The sequence below is a fragment of the Pelodiscus sinensis genome, chromosome 2 (assembly GCF_052426305.1).
Source record: "Pelodiscus sinensis isolate ZL-2025 chromosome 2, ASM5242630v1, whole genome shotgun sequence".
Classification (NCBI taxonomy): Eukaryota; Metazoa; Chordata; order Testudines; family Trionychidae; genus Pelodiscus; species Pelodiscus sinensis.
This window is the reverse complement of record NC_143053.1, coordinates 107,983,694-107,997,353: the sequence shown is the minus strand read 5'-3', so window position 1 is coordinate 107,997,353 and position 13,660 is coordinate 107,983,694.

Genomic DNA, 13,660 nt, shown 5'->3' with positions numbered 1-13,660 from the left:
CCCAATACAGGGCTATTCGGACACAATTGAATGGCCTGTGATATATGACAGGTCAGACTGGGATGATCTCATGGTGCCTTCTGGCCTTAAAAGTCTATAACAGCAGAATATAATTATTGTATATTTTCTATATATATGAAAAATAGTTTTGTGAAATCATTTTTATGGGAAGTACTCTGTCATTTGGCAAGTAATGGTAACAGACATTGGAATAGTGATAGAAATGTAGCCGTGTTAGTTTAAAGTGCTACATTGTCAGACATTGGAATGTGGATCCAGCACTGCCTTGGATATATTCCAGCTGGACACTGAATTATAGCTCAGGTAGTTTCATCACTAAATAGGCTGTGGGAAGCAGTCATCACAAAAGCAAGATCTAGCTACATTTTGCTTAAAAAAACCCCTGTGTTTTCTGTAAAATTCCCAGGCACTTTCTGACTTGGCAAATATGTCCTCAGGTGCATCCTTCTGTGATGTCAGATATGCCCGTCCAGAATCCTCATGGGATAAGCGAACCTTCTGTTATCATTAATATCCAATAATGATGTCTTCTGGGTGTTTGTTTGCAAACCAGAAAGTGTCAGAGAATTTGACAAAAGAAGAAGACTATTAGCAAAGTTTCACTGAGTTTTATTTCTATGGAGCCTTCCCAGTGGGAGCATCCATCACATTCATCTGAGATTTAGTTCCTTTTAATTTGGCTTTATAGTTATGCTTCAAAGATTGCAGTTGTGGCAGAGCAAAAAATACAAGGTCACTAATCAAATATGGGTTTTGATCATATTTGGAAAAACAACTGTTTACAAAAGTGAAGGTTCATCCATTTAAGAATGAACTTGTGTTGTTTGTGTAGGTGTGTGAGGAGGTATATAAGCCCCCTCGCCTTTGGAATAGAAAGGATTACAAAGCAGTTCTGGGCTCAGGTTGGTGACTCTGCCCAATTGCAACTTTAGAGCCTGCATCATCCAGAGGAGGAGCTTAAAAGGGAGCCAGGCAGTTCAGAAAGAGGCAGACAGGATGGGGGAACTGACCTATCCTGAGAGACCCTGAGTAAAAGCACAGCAAAAGCGCTTATTGCATGGGAGGGGCCTGCAAGGAGCAGCTGTCCTAGGCCTTAAAAGAAGATCCAGCAAGGAGACCCAGGTGAGAGGCAACTAGGAGCTTTTTTAATTTGGCTGAGAAAAGCCTGGGAGGCTGAGTCCTGAGCCTCATTGTGGATGGAGGGGGCTGATTAAGGACTGCAGCCTTCCTTTAATGCTGGATAAAGGGAGTGTATAAAATCCTCCAGGTTCAGGGGAAGAGTCATTCAGCCCAGAAACTTGCCCCAATGTGTAGCTGAGGCCAGGTCCAGCCCTAGGCCAAATGGTGCCCAGGTGAGGAGCATCTTCGGCATCCCTCCTTCATTAGTTAAACTTTTGTATACCTTATTTTGTATTGCATTTGTAGCCCATGTAATGACTGAAGCATGATTTGCATACCCGGTTTATCCCTGTCATAGAGTTAATGTGCATGGTAGGATCTGTAAATCTGTATTTATATCTCACTGGCTGACTGGCAATGTTCCACCTCTTATACCCACGAGGGGATGGCTGACAACATTCTAGGAGGTTTGAGCAAAAGGTAGTTCTAAGAAAGTCTGGAAAGTTCTGTGTGATTCCACAAAGGTCTAGAACATTCTAATAGGTTAGTGAAAAATGAATCCACATACAGAATACCTGAAACATGTTTATATGAAACATTCTATTTTTCCTTTTGTTGTTAACAATACCAGCACCCCAAATTCAGTGGCCCCAAGCCCAGTATCTCCAGGCAGCCACCTAGGTCTCCTGCCCCTAAATCCAGCCTGCAAAAAAAGTATCTTATCACCTGAGACCAGCTACACTGAAGATTCAGTTGTTTTTTATATTTTTGTTAAACTTTAAGTGGAGGCCGTTGAAACCTTGTGGGAAGCAAGTAGTAGGAAGAGATCCAAGGATGCCGCAGCAGTCAAGGGTGCTTGCTATCATGAACTCTTGTAGGATCCTGGGCTGAAGTCCAGTGGAGAAGAAGGGCCCAACTCCCTTCCTAGCCACTCTCCTTATGAAAGGGGCATAAATCCCTCTTCCCCTGAGCTTCCTTCTTGAAGATGAGAGGATAAAGCCACTGTAAGTCCTTGAGTCAAGGGCATCCCACCTCCAGGGGCCTGGAAGAGGTCTGATGACCCTTTCTTCAGTGGGAACACTGAAGTGTGTACAGGCAATCCCCGGGTTACATGGATCCGACTTACATCGGATCCCTACTTACAAACGGGGTGAGGCAACCCCGCACTAGCTGCTTCCCCCCCAGCAAACCAGGGAGACGTGAAGCTAGCACTCCCCCCAGCAGACCTGTGAGATGCGGAGCAGCTTCTCTCAGCAGACATCTCAGCTTGAGAATAAAGGACTGAGGGAAGTGAGGTGTGGGAGAATAAAACTGAGCTCTGGAGAAATGTTTGGCTAGAGTTTCCCCTACAATATGTACCAGTTCCGACTTACATACAAATTCAACTTAAGAACAAACCTACAGTCCCTATCTTGTATGTAACCCGGGGACTGCCTGTATATGTTGTTTGATTTATATTACCCCAGAAGATGGCAAAACTAAAAGTGACTCAGCAGGGGAAAGATGAATGGTGGACGCCTGAATTGCTGTCTATTTAAAGGTCTGTCACAGTGTTGGAGTGATTAGATGATTGGTGAGGGATGCTAGAGACTGGAGAGAGCTGGGACTCAGTGAACTAATCCGTAGGCGGTACCGCTGGCAAGCCCAGCACTCATCACAGGATGCAGCACGATGGTGGTGCTTTTATATTGAGCTTATGGATGTTAGAAAAGAACTACAGTTGCAAAAGGATATTCATACAATGCAAATCCTACCTCTCTTCCAAAGGAACCCATTGAAACTATAGGTTGGAGAAGACGTGCAAACCTGAGTAGGAAACTATATTTCCTTGCTTAGCACAGAACTGTGCTCATGGAGTCTCTCTTTGCCCTACACTTGGTGGGTTTTGGAGTATTTGGTACGGCTAGTGATTACATGACTGTGTGGCTCCACTGGCCAACTGCTTCTCCCCTGAAGAGGGCCACAGCAACCTAAAGTTCTGAACCTGCAACAGTAAAGACATAGCTGTTCCGCTGCCTTGTAGAGCATAATGTTATTCCCTTATACCATCAGCGTGCTACCATCAGCCCAATACTAAGACTGTAAAGACATATATCTACATTAGGAAATTATTTTGTAATAACTAAATTTGAAATAACTCCTGAAATAACAAAGTTGAAATAGCTTGTCCACACTACAGGGAAGCCTCCAAGGCAGGTTTCATTATTGTGAACTCGCCACCTTGAATTACAGCACCATGATGCCCTGGGGAATAATTACTTCAAACTACTTTGGGGAGTAGTTATTTCAAAATAGCTGAAGCTGAGCATCCACACAAATAACTATTTCAAAATATTTCAAAATAATGGGCTTGGTAGTGTGGATGTTCCACTTATTATTTCGAAATAACTCCTTAGTGTAGACCAGGCTAAGTCTTTAGTAATCGGCAAGAGTTTATAACAGCAGATGGCCACACGACTGGTATTAATTGAAGACACAGACTGATATTGTTAACTTAATATAATTTTTATTTGATTTTTCTGAGATCTCAAACACTGGAACAAAAACACAATTTTGCAACAAGCTTAGTATTGTTTTCTAAATCTTTCATCCAGCTGTATGCAGATGTTTGGTCTGCAGCTATGTGAAATTTCAAATGGTTCTACACAGTCAAGCATGATCACAAATATTTACACAAGATGAATAGTCAGGAATTCAAAATTAAAGACCTGAGCTGATTGGCTCCTCTCAATATTAGAGTTAGCTCTTCATATCTGACTAATCCGTATTTGGTTTAAAGGTACGGAATGTTGAAGGAATTTGTTGTTCTTCTTAAACTCAGAAATGCTTGCAGTTCATAGAGCTGCTTATAAAAATCCTGCTAAGCTGACTTTTTTCTTGACTTTGTTTTTGACATCTCATGTGGAAGGAAAACTTTATTTGGATTCATATGCACAAAAGGGTGTCTACAATGCACTCTGTTTTCTATACACTTACTTTTGATGTTGTTATTTTGAAGTTATGTAACTCTCCAACATAACTAAAGTGCAGAAGAGTTATTCAATGTAAAAAAGCTTCAGGGTCACCACAAAATTGTATCCAGTTTGTGGGGATGTGGGGCAGAAAGAGAGACCCCGGGACAAGACAGACTCTTCTGCTGGATTGAGTTTGTAGCTGGAGAGGTTAACAATACTATCCGGTGGGTTGAGGTAGTTACTGTTGTAGCCTGTGGTGTGGAGCAGTTTAGAAAGTTTATTGTCTTTTCTTTGTTGTAGGGAATAGAAGTGTGTATAGTAGATTTCTTGTCTGGTGGAACAAAAGTCTTGCAAGGTGTCAGTCGGTGTGGATGTTTGTCTTGAGATGAGACTCTCTAAGTTAGACCATACCCATTTGTTGTATAGGTAAAAAATTCCAGTCACCAATCAAAATCTAACAAAAACGTGTATTCTCCTTTATCTACCATCTAACTGTAGCTCTTGAATGAACATTACGCAGTTTGGAAGTACTGCACCATGAGGCACAGCACGAAGCCTGTGAGCCTGGCACTGCTTTGCAGCAGCTCTGGCTCCATGTTATGTTGTGGCATCCGAAAGGGTAACCAGAACACACTAGAGGCCCTTTTGTGTCCTGAGAGGGGGGAGGTGACTGGAATTTTTTTACCTATACAACAAATGGGTATGGTATTGCCACCCTTACTTTTGGCAGCATGTCCCCTACAGAGCATGGTTTCCAGCCGACAGCTGCTCTAAAAACACTGCAAGAAGAAAGATGTCAATATTGTAATCTCCCTCCTAAAATAGCCTTGCATTATAATCTCAAAACATATGGGGGGTGGGTAGAAAATAGCAATGGTAATGCTTGATTGAAGCAGCATCCACTGATTCAGTCTATTGTGTTTAGCATTATTTTTTCCTCCTCGAACATCGGGTTGGCTCCTGAAAGTTGCTGACCACCCTGGCTCACACTGGGGCTGCGTCTAGATTGGCATGATTTTCCGGAAATGCTTTAAACGGAAAAGTTTTCTGTTAAAAGCATTTTTGGAACACAGCGTCTAGATTGGCATGGATGCTTTTCCACAAAAGCACTTTTTGCGGAAAAGCGTCCGTGCCAATCTAGACGCACTTTTCCACAAAAAAGCGCCGATCACCATTTTCGCAATCGGAGCTCTTTTGCGGAAAACAAAACTGAGCTGTCTACACTGGCCCTTTTGCGCAAAAGCTTTGCACAAAAGGGACTTTTGCCTGAACGGGAGCAGAATAGTATTTCCGCAAGAAACACTGATTTCATACAGTAGGAAATTCAAGTGGCCAGTGTAGACAGCTGGCAAGTTTTTCTGGAAAAGTGGCTGATTTTCCAGAACAACTGGCCAGTCTAGACACAGCCTGGGTGCCCAGCAGAGGGCTGTTAGCCTCTTGAAGGAACAGGCTTATTGTTTTGAAAAGGCCTTATGGACTATTAGGACTGTTCTTGTACTGAAATGGCAGAAATATTCAGCACTATTAGCAGTTACTACCATCTACAGGTAGAATTACATAAAACTGTATGCAGTATAGTTGTAGCCTTGTTGCCCCAGTCATCAGGGAGACAAGATGGGCGAGCTCTTTTTCAGGTCTGGGAAAGAGTATCACATCAAATGCAAGATGGGGAGACAGATTACTAACTACTATATTAAACAAATATTCTAAGGGGCCACTCTACCTTGAATGGTCCTATCAGTCCTCATCTTCAAACAAAACCTGCTTTCAAAAGCCTGGGAGCTTAAATTCATTCCTGTGCTAGACACTAAAATAAATCATGGACTGAACAGTGACAGTGCATTTATGGGTTACAACAATCTATAACCCACTAACGCTTTATTTTATAACTACAGAGGTGTTACGGGGCTACACTACTTTGACTGATCCCTTGTGGGAGGTGCTAACTACTTATTCTAAACAATCTGTCCCACTTTGTATTTAGCTGTGATGTCAGAGTACTTTTACCTGAAGAAGAGCTTGGTGTGGCTTGAAAGCTTGTGGTTCTCTAACAGAAATTGTCCAATGAATGATATTATCTCAGCCACCTTGTCCCTCTAATAAACCCTTTTTTTGTTAAGAAATGTCCCAGCATTTATTCATTCAAGAAACACCCACATCATACATACATAAATATGATAGGAAAATAGACATTGGAAGAGCTGACTTCTGTTTCTCCAATGAAAAAGGAAGGGGAGAACAATGCAAAATATCACACTTTAGCATATTGCACCTGCATTTCCTCTCTGTGGTTCCTGGCAACATTTTTATCTAAATAGCTCTTTTGAGGAAGGTGGAAGTTGACAGTTCTGGGCACCCAGAGAACCATGTGTCACCTGGTTCCCTCTGCTTCAGGCATGGGGGCAGCTTGCTTATGATAACTTGGTGTTAGCTCCCTTATTCTATCACCTTTTTAGTCACTCAAGCACCCTCATGTGGGCAGGACCGGCTTTAGCAAGTGTGGGGCCCAATTCGCGGGGGCGGGGCCGCACATGTGCTGCGCACCGGCAGTCAGGGAAGAAGATCCTGGCGTGCAGCCTCTGGCACATGGAGGAGCTGCGGAACACCCTGGCGTCATGTGCCTTGCCGGACCAGCCCAAATTTATGTCCGTGAACTGGCCCCGGTGGTCAGACACGGCCTGCAGGATCACTGAGAAGTAACCCTTGCAGTTAATGTAGAGGGAGGCCTGCTGTTCCGGGGCACGAATGGGGATGTGCGTCCCGTTGATGGCCCCTCTGCAGTTGGGGAAGCCGAGGGCGCTGAACCCCTGGATGACCGTGTCTGGGTCGGCGAGATGGACCACCCTGTGGAGCAGCACCCGGTTGATGGCCTTGACCACCTGCAGAAAGACACACCAAACCGCGAATCACTGGGGCGCCCGGGTGGCTGGGAGTGTTCATTCCTTGGCACTGCCCCGCGCCCCACTCCTGGAAGCAACCCCCACAGGCGGCGTGTAGTATAGCCGGGACAGACTGAATCCTCCCGTGCGGGGCACTTTCGCCTCCTCCCCCCCCCCCATATTGCCTGGGGCGGCCCATTCTCTCCTTGCAGCCCCCTTCCCCCCCGGCCCAGCGGCAGATGAGTGCCGTACATGCATGAGCACTGCTCCAACGGTGGATCTCCCCACGCCGAACTGGTTCCCGACGGATCGGTAGCTGTCCGGCGTGGAGAGCTTCCACAGGGCGATGGCCACCCGCTTCTGGAGGGGGATGGCGGGCCTCATGCGAATGTCCTGTTGCTGCAGAGCAGGGGTGAGCCACTCGCAGAGCTCCAGGAAGGTGTCCTTCTTCATCCTTAAGTTCTGGGTCCACTGTTGGTCTCCCCAGTGCTCCAGGACAATGCGGGCCCACCAGTTGCTGCTGGTGTCTAGACGCCAGATGCAGTGGGGCACGCTGGCATCCGGGTGCTGCTACGGCTCCTCCATGGCCCCCAGATGGTGCCAGGCAGCCTCCAGTCATTGCTGACAGGCTTGCAGCAGCAAGTCCAAAAACTGGAGCAGCATGTCAAGGGCGAGCTCTGGCTCCATGGTGCCAACTGCAGCGGCGTCCCCAATGGGTACCACTGACACAGGCAGGAGGAGAGGAAAACGCTTTACTGTCCCTCAGTGAGGTAGGCAAGCAAGTGAAAAAGCTGAGAAACGGTTGTCCAGGGGGATCCCTTTAAGCACGAGCCTCAGACAGCAGCCACACAAAGCAACTATTGACCTGATGCTCTGCCGGAACCGGTTTCAGCTGCCCTTAAATGCGACCCAGCATCCAATCAGTGTGGGCGTGCTATTTAAAATTAGCAAAACACTAATTCGAATTAGTTCTTGGGTCTACATGCGTTATTTCGAATTAGCTTATTTCGAATTAACTAATTCGAATTAACTAATTCGAAATAAGTTAGCTCAAATTAGTGCTGTAGTGTAGACATACCCTACGAGCTGACATCACTTGAGACAGGGCAGTGTTTCTGTCCAGCCTGCATAATACCTGACAATTACTGAGGGGTATGTCTACACTGCCACCCTAGTTCGAACTAGGGTGGCTAATGTAGGCAATTGACGTTGCAAATGAAGCACAGGATTTAAATATCCCGGGCTTCATTTGCATCTTGCCGGGCGCCACCATTTTTAAATCCCTGTTAGTGTGGACTCCGTGCCCGCGGCTACACGCGGCACAGAGTAGGTAGTTCAAATTAGGCTTTCTAATTCGAACTACCGTTACTCCTCATGGAACGAGGTGTAACGGTAGTTCGAATTAGCCTAATTTGAACTACCTACTCCGTGCCACGTGTAGCCGTGGGCACGGAGTCCGCACTAAGGGGGATTTAAAAATGGCGGCGCCGCCCGGCAAGATGCAAATGAAGCCTGGGATATTTAAATCCTGGGCTTCATTTGCAACTTTGATTGCCTACATTAGCCACCCTAGTTAGTCCTAGGGTGGCAGTGTAGACAAGAGACTGATGTGCAGACATGAGAAATGAGTAGCAGGAGACGGTGGCTGAGAGCCAGCAAGGAGGTGACAGAGAGGTGTGATGAGCGGCCAGTGGGGTGATGCAGAGAGGCACAATGAGTGGCCAGTGGGATAAGTAAGATGTCTCTTTACCACCCTAGGTGAACTCTGTAGATGCACCTTTGAACTCTGGATCTGCACTGACCAAGGGCAGCAACTGTGCATGGAGTGGAGAAGAAGGTTGGCCACGTAAAGGGAACTTTTGGGTTGCTTGACTTAAGACCCTGAAGGGAAAAGGACATTGCCCAACCTACTTGGGATTCATCTTTTATTCATGGCCTATGTTGGTGGTAAAAGCAGAGCGGCAGTGGGGGACGCGGGAGAGGGATCTTGGGTTGATCGGGCAGAAGCGGGACAAGCAGCTGTTGCTGCTGCTAGGTCCGGTGGTAAAAGCAGAGCGGCAGCGGGGGACGCGGGAGATGTCTGAAAGGGGAGCGGGAAAGGAGCCAGCATCTTTGCGCGCCGGGCTCCTCTGTCTCTTTATGGGCGGGGGAGGGGAGCGTTCGGGTTCTCGCGGAACCCTTACGTTCATTTCGCGGAACCCCAGGGTTCCGCGGAGCACCATTTGGGAAACACTGCAACTAGTTAATGCTAATAAAAATTGGAAGTTTTAAGAGGATGCTGAATACCTTTTTTTCTGTGTAAATATGTACAACTGAAAAGACTATTATAAAACACACAATGCCAGCAGCAATGAAATGTCACTGGATTTAACAGGTTCCCTCAGATTGTATTTCTTGCTCTCTCTGTATATATAACTACATTGATGTTTAAAACAGAACATTTAAAAATAGAATGAGATGTATATTCCCAACCCAAGTTTGCAAGTGATATACTGTTTACCAGATTAGAACTGTTATAGTTGTGACTCCCTGTTTCCTTTAGTAACTAACGGTATGGGTATGTCTAGACTACACCTTTTTTTTCAGAAAAAGGTACACAAAATGCACTCCGCATTTTGTGTATATTTTTCTGCCTTTTTTTTTTTTTTAAAAGAAGAGGCTATTCTGAAATTTGGCCCATCTACACTGGGCCAAATTTTGGAAAAAACCCTTCTTTCAGAAGATCCTTTCTTTCTTGTGGAACGAGGAAGATAGGGCTTCCAAAAGAACACATCTGGTCTTCTGGAAAGAAAAAGCAGAAGAGCAAACACATTCCCTGGACGTGGCAGAGTTTTTTTGGGAATACTTCTGGTATCCCGAAGCCCCTCATCCTCCCAGTCTAGACATAACCTAGGTCTAGACCAGTGTTTCTTAAACTTTTTAAGATCGAAGAACACTAAATAATATTTTTTAATGAAGAATGCCAAGGGTTTTTTGTTGAGCAAAGAAAAAGAAAAAAAAGGCTTGTCACTTTCACATAACCCCAAGAACCCTGACCAGATGACACTATAAACAAATACACACACAAATACACAAACAAAACCTGGCAATAAAAAAAAGTTGTCAGAAAAACAAAAACAAAGAAGTAACATTGTATCTGGTTTTAATAACATCAAATATATACTATATCAAGGAAGTGTAACAACAAAAAAACATAAAGAGCAGAGATAGCAATTATACAAAGCAATTATCTTATAACATAACACATTTAGTATATTACACCAAAACTTTATGCCAATAATTTTAGTTTAGTTTAATAAACACTATAATAATATTTGTTAACCATATACATCAGTAATTATGAATCTTAATGGGATGGATGAGCTTGCATGTGATGGCATATTTCATCCATGTTTGGAATGAGATTTGATAAAGAAAGTTTTAATGTAGGTGTAACAGTTAACCTATTTTGATATTTGGTCTTGATTGCAGTGACTGCTGAAAATCCACTTTCACAAAGGTACGTTGAAGGAAAAGGAAGTAGGACCCTCAATGCCTTTTCACTTAACAGGTTGTATTTGCTGTGGACTTTTGTCAAAAACTTTTCAAGCGATGAATTGTTTTTCAAGTTTTTCAACATGATGTCTGAGGATAGATCTGCCAACATCTCCTTTTTATTCATAGATAGGGTGTTTGTTTGGCTAGTGAAATTGAATGGATCCAAAATCCACAAAAAAATCTTCCCTTGGATCTTGGTTTGAAGGGAAATACTTCTTGAATTGGAGTGACAAGTGATTTTCAAGTGATTAACAATAATCAGATTAAACTGAGAAAAATTGTAATCTTCATTCTTCTCTTTTGCCTCGTTCATAAGATCCTTTAAGGCACTAAATATATCAAAACAGTTGTTTTCAATTCTTTGAGCCACAGTTTATTTTTTTTCTTTTGCCCTTCAATTTTATTACAGGTGTTACAAATAGTTTCATGTGGTCCCTGAAGAGACAAGTTTAACTCATTCAGAAGCTGGAATATGTCTGCAAGATAACACAATTTCATATTCCAATCTATGTCTTTGAAGTACTGAACAAGGTCACAGTTTTCACTTGAGAGAAATATGATTATTTCTTCTTTAAGTTCACACAGTCTCTTTTAATATCCGGCCTCTCGATAGCCAGTGAATGTCCGTATGCTGTAATAAAGTTCTATGTGTGGATCCCATTTCATCACATAAGATTGCAAACAGTTGTGAATTAAGAGCACTGGATTTTATGAAATTGACTGTTTTGACAGCTGTTGTTAGCACTTGATTTAATTTGGCACTTATACTTTTACTTGCTAACATTTCTCGATGTATAATGTGTGCCTTGTATATTTGGCGCTACTTGTTTCATTTTTGCAACTAACCCTGCATGCCTACCACTCATATTAGGTGCACCATCAGTACAAATTGAAACACAATTGAAAGTGACATTCTTAAATCAGTACTTAAGAAATAATCTGACAATGCTGAAAATATTTCAGTGCCAGTAGTATGTTTTTTCATTTCCAAGCTGTTCATGAATTCTTTTTTAATTTCTTCTTCATCCCAGCCCAAATATCGCACACAGATAAGTAGCATAACTTTGTCAACAATATCAGTCGACTTTTCCAGGTGAACAGCACACATCTTTGACATTTTTTTTAAAGTTGTCGATGAACGTTTTCGCTCACCATAATTATGCAATTTGAAACGGTATTGTTAGAAAAAGGAATTGTTTTCAGTTTTTTGGTAACTTCATCTCTCAAAATTGCACGGTTTGTATCCAAAAATCAAGGCATAATTAAGTCTTCCCCTACTGTGAAATTTTTCTTGATTTTGTAATGCGAAGTGATATAAAAATGCTTTACGGGCAGTTTCATTTCCAGTTCCCATAATTCAAATCAGTTTCTTCTGAGCTTTCAAATTGCTCTCCTTTCTTTTAAAAAAATTGATTGGCATGTTCTGATATTGCTGGTGTTTTGTTTCCAAATGGCTCTTACGTTTAGATGGAACCATCATGCTATTACCCAAAATCTCCAAGCAAATAACGTATTGGGGGCAATCGTTTTTATATGTGAATCCAAACGCTAGGTATGCAGGATTATATTTTTGACATACTGTTTTCTTCCTTTTTGGTTCTGGGGAAGATGTGCTACATTGACAGATGGAAATGTTTAGTGTATTTCACTCGTTGATGGTACTGGTTCCTCAGCAGTACTATTTTTATTCACTTCTGCCTTTTTTATAGGGAAATGTAATTTTCTCTTTTTACTCATATTGGTGGAAATGATAAATTCAGTACATTATCAAGCGTGGGATAATGTCAAGCAGCTGACTGACAGCAGCCATAGCAGCCAAGCCAACGTTAGGGACACTGAGGGCCTTTTCCCCTCCATTCAGAGCGGGTCCCTTGCTGCTTAATGTTTTGTCCTTCAATCATTCTGGCCCCTTGCTCTGTTATTTTTGACATAGGTTACTGAAGGGAAGGGCCTTGTCTGTGCAAGAGGGTAGGAGCTGCAGAGAATGCAGAAAAGATAAAGCCTCCTGATCAATGCAGCCTCGCATTGCTAGTCAGGATCCCTTGCAAAGGGCTGGACAGTCTCTGGCTGCCATAGGGCTCTCCGCCCCCATCGTGGAAGCTTCTGAAGCGAGGCCCAAGTTTTTCCACCTTCTCCCCAGGCAGGGGCTGGGCTAGCATCACTCACAGCAGCCTGGGGCAGGGTTAATGACGTCACTCCTCATGCTTTCCCCACCCTCCCCCAATCACAAACTTAGCCCCAGCTTTCATTTTAAACCTGAGCGGTCCAATGCCAAGGGACAGCTCCCACTTTTTTTTTTTTTTTAATTTTTCCGGGTCCTTTGGGCACGCCCCTTGAGCCTCCGGACCAATGCGGGCTGCCTATGCAGCGAAGTGCGTGCATCCCAAAGGTACAGAGAGTTGCTGGGGGAGGAGGAGGTAGGCAGGAGGTGAGCGCACACCCCAGAGGCGGGGCTGGGTGGCTATAAGTGGGAGGAGTCTCACGCGGTTGCTGCAGGCTGTACTGAGTGTCTCATGCACAAATCCGGCAGGGCAGAACAGAAGAACAAAAGGGGATTCCCCTTTTAAGGTGACTATCTTCTCCATGGCACACCTTCGACTGCCTCGTGGCACAAAACAGTTTAGGAAACGCTGGTCTAGATAGTGGCACTATTTCAGGATACTTCTGGTATCCCAAAACAGCTATTCCACGTCTTTGAAATAAGCCCATTATTTTGAAATATAATGGGCTCGCTATTCCAATGTCCCTGTAAACTTAATTCCACAAGGATTAAGAGATGTTTCAGAATAGTGGTTTATTTCAAAATCTGGTGTGGTGTAGACAGCGCCAAATTATGAAATAAGCTATTTCTAAATTAACTCAAAAGAAGCTAAGCAATTTGCATAGCTCAAATTGCGTAGCTTATTTCGAGCTCAGGGTGCAGTGTAGACGCACCCTAAGTCTGTGTCAGTCTCATAATGGAGCAGACAATTCTGCTGCTTTAGAATATAAATTTATCTTTCAGAAAACTGTCCTCACCCAGCATTGGAACAATGAAGATATTCTAGAAAAGATACTTGGATTCAAAGGAGAATTAGCAAAATATACCCTTTTAAAAATACTAGGTAATTAATTTCTCATTGACTTACAGTAATTAGTTATACAGGGGAT